Raw genomic sequence first — 9,556 nt, 5'->3', positions numbered from 1 at the left:
ATATTACCATGTTAACTCGAGTAGCCTAGCGGTAAATTATCAGAGCAGTTCACCGATAGCTGTTACCATGGAGACAATGAATGATTTGCTAGCTTGACGCTAACCATCGGCAGTTAACAGCAGTTACTCACCGTTTCTCTGAAGTGCCTCTGATATTTCCTTCTCTCGTCAGTAATCTTCTTTTTTAACCCTGTCCTGGTCGTCCCTCGTTGACACATCTCAAAGACAGGCGTGTTGTTTCCAGAGAAAACAAACATATTTCCACCTAACGGCTCCATGGAGGTGAAATCCCTTATTACACCGGCAACTTCTCTCCTCTCTCTCTTCCACCAACCGTCGTTTGTTTCTAGCGCTATGTGCTCCTATTGGACAACGTCACCGACGTGGAGGAATACGTCACAGGAAAAAATTAATTATCTCTGTAAATTACCAACATTTCATAGGCCCATGCTATAAATACGGGGGAAACTCCTCCTTTGTCGCATTTCGTCACACGTCTGGCATACAGGATGAGGTATGATGAAAAAAAAACAAAAAAAAAAAACAAAAAAAAAACACAACATTAAAGCTGGGGTATATGATTTCTGATTGGTCAAAGTTAACATGAGCTGTACAATTTGACCAATCAGAGCGAGGCTCCGATTCTCTGTTCTTATTGGCTGTTGGGACTGTCCATTCACTTTGGCACGACTTTGTTGGTGTAGAGCGTGTCAGGGAGGGACCATAGGGGAGGGACCAAAGAGAACAAGTGGAGCGGTTGAGGTATTTGAATTCGAATCTCTATTCCAACTGCCATTTTCTCCCCAAATCCTCCACCCCAGCTTTAACATGGATTTAGACGACGGCGAATTAGGGCCACCGTGGAAATAAAAAAGAGCGTATTTTAGTTTGTCTCTTCACACTGCAGCTCAGACTGAAGAAAGCGTGTCACAGCGTGTGATCAATCATTTATCTGATCAATATTCTCAGCCCTCATGTCGTTCATATAAGCCACCTAACACACCGTGAACATGCTCTACATTGACAGTGTTATTTATTTGACGTGAACACTGTCAACAGTCAATGGGTGGGAACCTGTCTGTGCGGTCTCTCCAGCAGCAGGACGCAGAAGTGGCGGCATTAAGCGCGGCATGTATCCGCCTCTGAGACACTGTTATCGGACACTTATAACTGGCAGAATCGGCTGGAGAACCAGGCGGACAACAGTGCATTGTTTCTTAGCAATTTATCTTCACAGCTTTCACGCAATAGTTGCAGGTTGCAAATACATTACATTCTCTCTGTTATCTATGTGTTGCTTTTTATTGTGTTTTTTATTTGACTCACTTTAATGCTCCTTTTGCCTGTCTGTAAAGCGCATTGGGCCCTTTTGCCTGTCTGTAAAGCGCATTGTGTCGCATTCCTTGTGAGAAATGTGCTAAAGGTGTGCTACATGGTCAGAGCCCCCCCATAGAGGCTCATTCAGAATCCAGCCCGGGTCGTTCTCTGCATGTCATTCCCCTCTCTGACACATTTCATCTCTGTCTCTCCAAACGGTCTAATGAAGCTGAAAATGAATTGTGCAGCACCAAACCAAACTTATTTATCAGACAGCGCCCTCTAGAGTCAGATATGCAGCAGTGAGCGAGAAAGATTCAACTGGTGTCTCTAACAACCAGTAAAAATACAAAATAATCAACAGTAATTATTTGGTATCACAAACCGCCCCCCCCCCCCCCTCCATGAGCAGCAAGGTCAGGCCATCTTCCAGAGCGCCGTGGTGTGAAGAAGCAAAAAGGAGGATTGACAATTCCGTCTTTTCAGAAAATCAAAATATGGTTTCACACAGCAATCTTAGAAAAAATATACAATTTATTCAAACAATATAAAATGATTCAAAAGACGAGATTCCAAAAATCTAATTTAAAGCCCCATAAGCTTCTACAGAGCCCTGATTTCATAACTTCCCCTTTTTAAGGTTACAATAAGGACATATACTGTCATACAAAGAAACACAAGCAATCGATTGGCTAAATGACATATCATGAATAAACATCACTTTTTCTTTACTTCTCTCTCTCCTCCACCATAGCTGCTCTTTTGACACACATCCGGTCTTCTACAGACACAGGCCTCATATCTAGGTTTAGCTGTGAGCATGTTACCTGCTCTAAGCACACAGACACTGTTAATTCAACCCAGGTCACCCCTCAGGATCTCAAACCTTCAAGAGCATACAACTTCAGAGTGCAACAGGAATGTATTCAAAATATGTTCAAATATTACAAATCTAACAGTGAAGATGCAGGAATGATGTAAACCATAGGCTGATTGAAAACATACATCAGTATATAAATGCAAAACCATATGAGCCCTTTAAGCAGTTAACATGTTTTAAATATATGCTCTTCTATGTGACTCTGTTCCGTTGTTATCATTGGAAGAACACACTCGGTCTCAGAAAATAACTTTAAAAAGTAATAAAAAAATTAAAAAAACACTCCACAGATATGACATGTCTGGTGGGGTCCTTCCTTCATTTCTTACATGATTGTCTGATAAACATCTGATTTGCTGAATGTGGTTTTACATTAAATCTCCGAGGGCAGTGAAGGCACCGCGCACACAAAACAAATCACGACTCATTTAAAGGTAAAATTACAGGAAATAACTTTGATTAAATGGCAGCAAATCAGCATCAACATCACTGTGTCTCCACTGTTAATGTTTAAGAAAGAATGTCCAGTCTAGACTACGTTTGGTCTGACATTGGATTTCACCACAACAGTTACCTCTTAAGGTCAGCAATGAGATATCGCTCATTTACCTCAAGGCTTTTGTAGAAGATGTTTTTAGCGGTAACACCACCAGCTCTCAAACATCCAGAGAAGAGCGCCCTCATCTTGTCCTGAGACGTAGATATGGCCATGATGTCATCATAACTCTCTTGTTGGAGGACTTGTTTATCAAGGAGCTCGTCCAGAATGGGTTTAATGTTGCTCACTCTCTGGATCAGCTGGACTTTATGTTTGTCCACAAAGTGGTCGCCTGCAAAAAACAAAACAATACATTTATCTCCAAAGACTGACTGGATTTACCAAGTTAAAACATTTATTTTGAAGACAGGTTTCATTTGAAGATGCTATAATAAGATGCTCCCCCTGACTACCTGAGAGACCTTTGCCCATTTCTTCATCAAAAATGCACACACACAAAAATTAAAAATGTTGAACTATTCCTTTAAATAACCAATGAAGAACGTTTTTATATCAGATTCCTTCTAGACAGTTTGATCGGTGACTGAAGCAGAGAACAAGTCATTTACAGAGGAGACGTCTCACTACATGTCCACCTACCGTCTGCCATGAGATTGACTCCAGCTGCTCCAGCTGAGGGGCCTGCAGCTGAAAGAAATGAAGAGAAAAGTTAAATAACTAAATAAAGGATCTGCCTTAGTCTAGTGTTTATGCATAACCCTGTTAACATACACACAACAAACAAAATTATTTTCTTAATGCTAGGCTGGCTGTGACTACTATGTTTGACAACCAAAGATAGTTTGAAATTGTTTTTAGACATCAGAATGTTAATTATGAATATCTAAACCATTTTGCAGATAGATCCGATTGCTTTGTTTGTAGGTATTTTATTTAAACGTTCAAGTTCCATTTAATTACATTGTATTCCTCTATTTGATTCTAGATAGAAAACGTATGTTAGATGTAAAGTTGTCTTACTGAAATCTAAAACATTAAAACCTGTCTTAAAATTCCCCAGCATTCAAAATTCATTGTTCTGAATGTATATATTTAGGATAAATTGATAGTGAAATGATGTGGTGAAAAAAAGCAATAGATATGTATTCTAGTCTAGTGCAGTGTATCACTGGGTCTGGGCAGGGCTGGACTGGGACAAAAAATCGGCCCTGGCATTTTTGGCCATGGCAGCCCACCATGATTATTTATACGATATGCGGAGGCAGGAGCGTTGCACCAAATTCTGGGCCCCTATACAGGAAGTCGTGATGGGCCCTCTGAGAGGCGGTCTTACAACACAAACATGTAAAAGCTATGTTTGTCTATAGTCCAAAACGTATGAGTGACTAGTCCCTCTCTGAGCCAGATAACAACACAATGTTTCTATTGATGAATGACCAAATCATTACACGTACTTGAACACAACCCCTGGTCTAATGACTCTTAGTAAACATGCACACGCACAGTGTTTCTCACAGGAATTTGGGAGACTGTGTCGTGGACCCTGGACCTTCTAGGGGGGTTCGGGGGAATGCTCCCCCGGAAGATTTTTTTTTAAATGTTAAAGTAAAATTCATCAATCTGGTGCACTTTGAGGAGAAAACTAAGGCTAAATCAACTATTTCCTATGTAAGCTATTTAGTACTATTTTCTGGAATAATTTATAGACACAGAATGACCAAAAAGCAGAAAGAAGAAATGTACATGTTTAAAAAATCCAGTCAGCTTCGGGATTTTTTTTACCTTCGTTTGTATTTTTTAATGGCCCAATATAGGCCCCTGATCTTCGTAGCCCTGAACAATGTTAATTAAAAAATAACAAATTTACTGACGAATGAAAGGCCCCTGATATCTGTTTTTTTTTCTCCCCTAAATAACATTTGTCGGGCCTTCAAAGATCAGGGGCCTATATTGAGCCAGTAAAAAAAAAAATTATTAAAAAAAAAGTTTTTACTTTTTGAGTGCAGCCCCCCTCTGCCTTGGGCCCCCCAAGCCTATCCGCCGTCCGACGGCCCTGAACGTAACTGACCATCGTCAGATGCTCATAATTACCGAGTAGAAGTTGAATTTGTGATAATACAATTCAATGCAGCCTCTGAATGGGCGGCCCTCTGCTGTGTGTGTGTTTGGGCCAGGCCCAGCCTAGAACCATTCATAATGAGTAATGGCCTGGGACAAAGTTTTATTTAACTTTTAGGTGAAGTTGACAGCCTGCACGCACATTTATATGTCCACGGCACTCCCGAGAGGGAAGGTACCTCGGCCCTCGGCTGTGTGACTTGGCCCAAAATGCCTGCCGGCCCACCGGGACGATGCCCGGTATGCCAGATGGCCAGTCCACCCCTGGGTCTGGGTGATTCAGTTACCTCTCAGAGGGACCAAACTTTCCCAGACTTGTCGCCTCTCTTGGTCTTGGACCTTCAAAGTCACTTCTTCTTGGTCAATTTCAAGGAAAACTTGAAATTTTGGAGGGAAATTTGGTCCATAATCTGAGTCAAACTCTGCATCCTGTCAAACCAGTAGCATAGCGTCATTTTGAAACCTGTGGTAGAAAATGTTTTTCTGGTACATGGCAAAATATGAATTGATTTTCAGCATGCAGCTAAAATTGTGTTGGTGATCCTTCTGTTAACAATAATTACAGTATAGAAGTAGAAGTGACTTGACTGACCTTAGGCTGAATTCTGTAGCTCTCAGGTTCACAGCTCACACTGTACCTTTGACCAACGCTCACAAGACAGTCAGTGGGGATTTCAATATTCTCAGCACCTTGTTGTTTGGGCGTAACCTTTAGTAACAGGATATTTGTATTAGTCAAGCCAAGGCAGACATATTATAGAACAAATATAAAAACTACGGTGACATATATAAAATATTGCGTGGCCACAAATGTATCTATTTTATTTTGTTGGCATTTTTATGCTTTTTAGTAGACAGTGTGGAGAGACAGAGATGAAATGTGTCAGAGAGGGGAACGACATGCAGAGAACGACCCGGGCTGGATTCTAACCCGGGTCTGCTGTGAAGAGGACAGACAGACAGACAGACAGACAGACAGACAGACAGACAGAGAGAGGGGAATGACATGCAGAGAACGACCCGGGCTGGATTCTAACCCGGGTCTGCTGTGAAGAGGACTGAGACTCTATGGAGGGGGGGGGGGTTGTCTAACCACTACACCAGGAGCGGGTTTAGTCATCAATCTAGCCTCAAAGAATAACCTTACCTCACTCAAAGGGACGTTCTTCTGCAGCAGAAATACATTGAGTATCCGACGTCTTCCATACGGGGGTCTGAGGAACAGCAGGACTTGGCCCTTTATTGGCAGATTCATGTTCAGAAACCTTTTAAAGAAATCCCAGATCAGGCCAAAGGCAGAGAGGTGAGGGACCTTCACAGCAACATGAGTGTCTGTGATCTCCAGAGGCTCCAAGATGCTCATTCCATCATCAGTGATGTGGGCGACAGACAGCAGGCCATCAACAAGCAACGCTGTGAAAGCAAAGAGCTGATCAACTTCTGTCTTGCTGCTAAAAGGTAAATCTCTGCCTAAACAATTTCTTACCACTTGAGCTCAGAGAGTTGATTTATATATTGCCCTTAACTCAGGAGCATCCCAAGGTTACGTCTGGCTAAAGGTTAGCCTTTATTCTTTGGCTATTGTGGTAGCCGAATTGTTCCCCATGGCGACCAAGACAAGGGCGAGACTGGACAATCATCATTGTGTTTCAGAGAGGTTTATTTCAGGAGTTTTCATCAGGACATACAGAGGATTTGGTGAAGCCTTGAAGCAGCAGTGAGGAAAAGGGGCTCTCCCCAAAGCTGTTAGTACATGCTCACACACAGTCTTATATCTGTGTGGGGGGTGTATCAGGTGCATTAATATCTACAAATAGACAGATACTAGTCCTTCTAGGGGTGCTCTACTTCTCCCCCGTGACCTTAACCTTTAAGACTATCTGCTCAGCAACTCTGTTGAATAGAAGCTATTCAAATCTACCACATTCCTCCATTTAGAAGTAAATACTTCTACCAAAAATCAGATGTAACCATACATATTTGAATGGCCCAAAAGAAACCTCCAACAAAACACAGAAACACTCTTTATGAGTGATGTAGAATACAATGCATAGATGTAAGCATTACTGCAGTAAACTACAATGTAAAGGACCAACAAAGCAAACGCTCAAACACTGAATGATGATAAAATTAGATTAGGGTGCGAGAGCCCTCTGCAGCTGAGTCTCAAGAGTCTCAAGTTCAGATATTTCGAGACATGATCAGCCCCCCCATGGGGGATGTAGTCCATCCAACTTTGGCACAGAGGATGGTCCTCCATTTCATACCTGGCAGACTCCGCCAGAGGTGGAATTTCGGTGGCCAGTGGCCCAGGAAAGTCCAAGTTGGTATGCGGTTGGTATGCGCGTGGCCTCCTCCTCTTTCAGCATGACCACAGCCTTGTGTCCGGCAGACAGAAGCAGCATCGCAGCCAGACAGAGTATTGCGTGTTGTTATAGGTCCCTAGTGGAATGTCTCCCGAACTGCTGACAGGATTTTGACATCTGATAGTTCAGGAGCAGACCACTCTACGCTTTTTCATTTAGTCGTTTTCTTCATTTTCTTAGCGTACATAAAGCACAGAGCGACGTAACAAGCTTGATTCCAGTCCAGCCTTTTTCCCCAAAGTCTTAGTCAATAAAACTGCACACGGTTCTTTGTTATAACAGTGGTACTTCGTGGATACCTGGCCATAACGGAGCCTCTGTGCAGTCCCCCAGACCGGACACTCATGCCGTGACCTTGAACTTTGACACAGAGCACTATCAGCCGAGTACACATTATCTCCCGTTGCAGTTCTCTCAGTTATCTTTAGATACTGGAACAGACAAGAACTTTCAACAGCAACAGTCCATCTGATCTCATTCTAACAGATGTGTCCCGAAGCGGTACAGGTAGTCTTCTCATGTTCCAGTTATATCCGTCATCGTGACGCCAATTGTGGTAGCCGAATTGTTCCCCATGGCGACCAAGACAAGGGCGAGACTGGACAATCATCATTGTGTTTCAGAGAGGTTTATTTCAGGAGTTTTCATCAGGACATACAGAGGATTTGGTGAAGCCTTGAAGCAGCAGTGAGCAAAAGGGGCTCTCCCCAAAGCTGTTAGTACATGCTCACACACAGTCTTATATCTGTGTGGGGAGAGCGTCCTCAGAACACTGGATTTTGAACAGCGGCCCTGCAGCAGTCCTGCCAGCTGGTTGGAGGAGGCTCTCGTCCCATTGGACGGTCCAGTAGAGCAGCTCTGCCTCCTGAGCCATTACAAACACCAGGCCAGTCAGAGCACACTGGAACACACCTGCACCAGGACACCTGAACCTGGGAAGAAGGTATGAGGTCTGTTTCACTGTCTTTGTTTCAGGGACAAGACGTATTAATTAATACACAGGATTGTAGCCAGAGGCTTTAGTCCATTGGCAGGTTCATATGAAGAAACTTAAACATTAATGCCACTACACAAACAGTAAAAACAATAACAAGTAATGACATAGATTTACACTAGTTCACAAATACTTAAAAACAGAAACCACATTAGCTGAACACAAATTGAGTCATACAACTTTAAAAAAAATAATAATTTTAAACTTTTATAACTAGTTGATGAACCATAAAACAAGTTGAATAAGATAGTGTTTAGTCATGTTATATGATTACCTGTATTTAGGTCCATTCTGTTCAGGCGAGAAGGATACTGGAGTCTTGAATTTAAAAAGGCACAAAGTTAATTATTTCAAAGTAAATGTAAAAACTTGGATTGCTTTGTTAAGTGATTGGAATATTGTATCCACACTGTCAATATTCAACTAAGGCACATTGTGTGGATCAGAGAGTGCCAGTGTAAGATGTGTGCTAGGCAAGGAAAGTTTATGCATTCAAAGAAATGGCATAAAAAAACCATCAAGATTAGACATTAGAAATTGCATTACAGAGACAAAACGAAACTAAGAGCAGGCAGACAAATTGTTAAAAATGAAAAAAATTGCATTTAGAAAACAATGAAAATATGCCAATAAAAATAAAATAGAATAGAATCAAAAATGACAGGTTAAAAGGGAAACAGAAAAGTCCAGATGTTGTTCCAGATATGCTGTGCAGAAAAACTAAAAGCTGCTTCTCCTTGTTTAGTCCTAACTCTGGGGACAGTAAGAAGACCTGTCTGTCTGTCTGTCTGTCTGTCTGTCTGTCTGTCTGTCTGTCTGTCTGTCTCCTTGTTTAGTCCTAACTCTAGGGACTGTAAGTAGACCTGTCTGTCTGTCTGTCTGTCTGTCTGTCTGTCTGTCTCCTTGTTTAGTCCTAACTCTGGGGACTGTAAGTAGACCTGTCCCAGATGACCTGAGAGCTCTGGACGGTTCATAACGTATCAGCAGATCAGAAATATATTTTGGCCCTAAACCATTCAGTGCTTTATAAACCAAGTGCTAATATTAGTCACCTGAGGAAATAACACATCGATGCTTATGAAGAGTGAGGAAACATTTGCCTATTCGAAGCTCTCATTCATACAGACATTGATGAACCATTCTTATACAGTACATCATCAGCCAAACATTTGTCACAAGATAAATGTTCACTACTGACACATCACCAAGCCGTTATTGGACCTCACCTGTGACTTTCCCTCTCCTCCTCCGTCTGAGCTACTACACAGTCGGGTCGCTTCTGTCACCTGACAAACACACATTGATGTCATGTTTACAATGAGGAAAAGCATGTATGGCCACGCACGCACGCACGCACACACACACACACACAATAACAACCT

General features: G+C 42.1%; 1 protein-coding gene across 7 annotated transcripts in view; it reads right to left on the bottom strand.

Moving 5' to 3' along the window:
- LOC307270234 (uncharacterized protein) overlaps nt 1–9,556 on the bottom strand; it is an 83,403-nt gene that overhangs the window by 34,634 nt on the left and 39,213 nt on the right. The window lies entirely within an intron of this gene.

The sequence above is a fragment of the Ammodytes marinus genome (assembly GCF_949987685.1).
Source record: "Ammodytes marinus genome assembly, chromosome: 25".
NCBI lineage: Eukaryota > Metazoa > Chordata > Actinopteri > Uranoscopiformes > Ammodytidae > Ammodytes > Ammodytes marinus.
This window is presented reverse-complemented; position numbering and strand designations above follow the sequence as displayed.